Below are 4,711 nucleotides of genomic sequence, written 5' to 3' on the forward strand. Positions count from 1 at the left end.
GGTATTAGAGCTTTGGTCTCCATTGCTTTGGTTTAAACACCATTGGAGGAACATGGATGAGTCTACTTTGGGGAGTCTTAGACATAGAGTGCCTATACTTGATGGAGAGTACTTTCATGAGTGGAAAAATGAGATGCTTGTGATTTTCAATGAATATCATTTAAACAAGTACATTACTAGCCCTTGTGCACCTCATGTTGATCCTATCCATCCTACCCTTGATGAGTCAATTGACATGATTCGCAATCTTAGAACTATTGATCTTATCACTAGAGGTTTGCCTAGAAACTTGATAGCTTGCTTGCCTACTCTTAAGTGTGCCTACACCATACGGAAATTTCTTGAGGAACGCTTTCCAAATTATTCCATGAAAAATCTAGATGAAATTCTCCATAAGTCTATTGCCTTGAGTAAGATGAATTCCAATGATCCTAAGTTTGGTGATTGTCTATTTGAGCTTACAAATCTTATGCATGCCAAAGGAGATGTTCGAATTATTTGCGATATTATTTTCGAAGCCATTAAAATTCATAAAGAAGATTATTGTCAAACTCATTCTAACGAATCACCCTCTCTAGGAATTCATCCATCACATGACGATGTTGAACATGGATACTATTATGAGGATGATGATAGTGACTTTGATCTTGATGATGCAATGAGACACTTTGTCTTATGGCAAATCTTCGGGGATACATGGCAGGAGGAAAGGAATGAGTTCTTGATAGTGGATGTACCGATCACATGACCGGAGATAAAGATATGTTTCGTGATCTTGCTGAAAACGACGGCCCTTGAAAGTATGTCACTTTTGGTGATAACTCAAAGGGTAAGGTGGTTGGCCTCGGTAAGGTGGCCATCTCACATGATAGCTCCATACAAAATGTCATGCTCGTTGAATCTCTTGGGTACAATTTACTTTTAGTATCTAGACTTGCAGATTACGGTTTTAATGTCCTATTTACTGAAGTAGATTGCCAAGTGTTTCATAGAGATAATCATAAGATGGTATTTACCGGTATACATAGAGGTGATCTTTACAATGTTGATTTCACTAAAAAGGATCAACCTAGAACTTGCTTAATTGCTAAATCCTCTAAAGGCTGGTTGTGGCATAGACGGTTAGGTCATGTGGGCATGCGAAACCTTGACAAGCTTATTAAAGAAAATCATATCCATGGCGTTAACGATGTCATATTTGATAAGGATAGACTTTGCAGCGCTTGTCAAGCAGGTAAACAGGTTGGAGGAAGGCATCCCGTGAATAACATCATGACCACAAGGAGGCCGCTCGAGCTACTTCACATGGATCTTTTCGGTCCCAACGCTTACAAGAGTCTTGGTGGAAATTCTTTTGGTCTAGTTATACTCGATGATTTTTTAAGATTTACGTGGGTGTTCTTTCTCGATGATAAATTGCAGGTCCAAAATATCTTCAAAAACTTCGCTAGGAAGGCCCAAAATCAATTTGAAGTGAAGATCAAGAAGGTTTGCAACGACAACGGAACGGAGTCCAAGAACGCAAATGTGGACACCTTTCTTGACGAAGAAGGGATTTCACATGAGTTCTCAGCTACGTACACACCTCAACAAAAAGGAGTTGTTGAGAGGAAGAACCGGACGCTCATCGAAATGGCGAGAAAGATGCTTGATGAGTACAATATGCCGAAGCACTTTTGGGCTGAAGCGGTTGAGACAGCTTGTCATGCAACAAATCACTTGTATCTTCACAAGTTACTTGGCAAGACGGCATACGAGCTCCTCACCGGTAACAAACCCCAAGTTGGATACTTTCGAGTATTTGGCTCAAAGTGCTACATTCTTGATAAGCATCGTCGTTCTAAATTTGCTCCTAAATCTCATGAAGGTTTCCTACTAGGTTATGGCTCAAACTCTCACACTTACCATGTCTACAATAATTTCACCCGAAAGGTTGAAGAGACGGTAGATGTGAAGTTTGAGGAATCTAACAGCTCGCAAGTAGAGCAATTGCCAATTCATGTAGGATACAAAGACCCATCGGAAGCAATCCAAGACTTGTCTATTGGCAAGATTCATCCAACGGAGGTGAAGGAGAGTACCTCGTCCGTCCAAGTGGAAGCTTCCACCTCACGACAAGGTGAACCAAGAGTTGATACGGAAGCATCCACAAGTGGGACACACCAAGACAAAGAAAACGAGGAAGTACACCAAGATGAATATCAACAACCTCCTTCTCCACCACGACAAGAGAACGACAACGTCAACAATGAAGAAGGCTAAGAAGAAGAACAAGATGAAGAAGATGTTCCACCAAGATCCAAGCAAAAGTTGTCACGAGTTCGATCAAGAGTTGCCAAAGACCATCTCGTCGAGCAAATCTACAATGATATCCAAACCGAGAGAATTACTCGCTCTAAAACTTGCTTGGCTAACTTTTGTGAACATTATTCATTCATCTCTAGCATTGAACCCATGAAGGTTGAAGAAACATTGGAAGATCCGGATTGGATAAACGCAATGCATGAAGAGCTTCACAACTTTGAGAGAAACCAAGTGTGGACATTGGATGAGAAGCCCGACAACAACCACAACATCATCGGTACCAAATGGGTGTTTCGCAACAAGCAAGATGAAGATGGACAAGTAGTTTGCAACAAAGCACGTCTTGTTGCCCAAGGCTACACTCAAGTCGAAGGTATGGACTATGGTGAGACATATGCCCTCGTTGCTAGACTTGAGTCCATTCGCTTATTACTTGCCTATGCTAATCACCATGATATCACCTTGTACCAAATGGATATTAAAAGTGCTTTTCTAAATGGTGAAATAGAGGAGGAAGTTTATGTTAAGCAACCTCCCGGTTTTGTCAATCCTAAGAAACCTAATCATGTTTACAAACATCACAAAGCTCTTTATGGTCTTAAACAAGCTCCTAGAGCGTGGTATAAATGCTTGACCAAGTTCCTTATTGAAAAAGCCTTTGAAATTGGAAAGATTGATTATACTCTTTTTACTAAATGGGTTAATGGATAACTATTTGTGTGCCAAATCTATGTTGATGATATTATATTTGGTTCGACTAACCCTCACTTTAGTGAAAAGTTTGGAAAGCTAATGTCGGAGAAGTTTGAGATGTCGATGATGAGTGAGCTCAAATTCTTTCTTGCTTTGCAAATCAAGCAAACTAAGGAAGGTACCTTTGTCTCTCAAACGAAGTACACCAAGGACTTATTCAAGAAGTTCAATATGCAAGAATGCAAAGGTATGACTACACCCATGCCTACTAGTGGACATCTTGATTTGACCAAAGATGGTGAACCGGTTGATCAAAAGGTTTACCGCTCCATGATTGGTTCATTGTTATACCTATGTGCTTCACGTCCCGATGTTATGCTAAGTGTGTGCATGTGTGCACGATATCAAGCCGCCCCTAAAGAATGTCATCTTAAGGCCGTGAAAAGGATAGTGAGATACTTGATCCATACACCAAATTTTGGCATTTGGTATCCAAATAGGTCCTCTTTTCATCTTGTTGGCTACTCCGACTCGGACTATGCCGGTGACAAGGTTGATAGAAAGTCCACTTCGGGTACTTGTCAATTTCTTGGTAGATCTCTTGTGTCTTGGTCCTCCAAGAAATAAAACTCGGTATCCTTATCCACCGCCGAAGCAGAATACATTGCCGCTGGTTCATGTTGTGCTCAATTACTTTGGATGACCCAAACTCTTAAATATTATGGGATATATGTGAAACATGTTCCATTACTTTGTGACAATGAAAGTGCTATCAAGATTGCTCACAATCCCGTGCAACACTCTCGAACTAAGCATATTGAAGTTCGTCATCATTTCATTCGAGATCACATTGCCAAAGGGGACATTAACCTTAAGCATGTTCGTACCGACAAGCAATTGGCGGATATATTCACTAAACCACTTGATGAGAAAGTGTTTTGCAGGTTGAGAGGTGAATTGAACTATTGGGGAACGTAGTAATAATTCAAAAAAATTCCTACGTGTCACCAAGATCAATCTAGGACATACTAGCAACGAGATAGAGAGGGAGTGCATCTTCATACCCTTGAAGATCGCTAAGCGGAAGCGTTACTAGAACGCGGTTGATGGAGTCGTACTCGCGGCGATTCAAATCGCGGAAGATCCGATCTAGCGCCGAATGGACGGCGCCTCCGCGTTCAACACACGTACAGCCTGGGGACGTCTCCTCCTTCTTGATCCAGCAAGGGGAGAGGATAAGTTGAGGGAGAGCTTCGGCAGCACGACGGCGTGGTGGTGGAGCTTGTGGTGTTCCTGCAGGCACTACTAGGAAAAGGGCTATAGATGGAATGGGCACTAATGGCGCACCTGTCATGTGGTGCGCCACTACTATATAGCAGTGGCGCACCATGTGCAGGTGCACCATTAGTGTGGAAGACACTAATGGCGCACCAGGCACACGGTGCGCCACTAGTAATTTTTTTTTCTTATTTTCCGAAGATAATAATGGCGCATTAAGGCAAGGTGCACCATTACTAGTGCTAACTAGTAATGGCGCACCGGCCTCATAGTGCGCCACTACTGTTGTTTTTTATTCTTTTTTTGCAAAACTCCCTCCCTCGCTAGATTCCCCAACCGTACACGCCGCCGCCCCCTCCGTCCGCCGCAGTCGCCCACGCGCCCCCGCCGCCTCCCTCTCCCCTTCCTCCCCCTCGAGCGCCACCACCCCCTCCGT

This window comes from Triticum dicoccoides, chromosome 1B (assembly GCF_002162155.2).
Source record: "Triticum dicoccoides isolate Atlit2015 ecotype Zavitan chromosome 1B, WEW_v2.0, whole genome shotgun sequence".
NCBI classification, from domain to species: Eukaryota; Viridiplantae; Streptophyta; class Magnoliopsida; order Poales; family Poaceae; genus Triticum; species Triticum dicoccoides.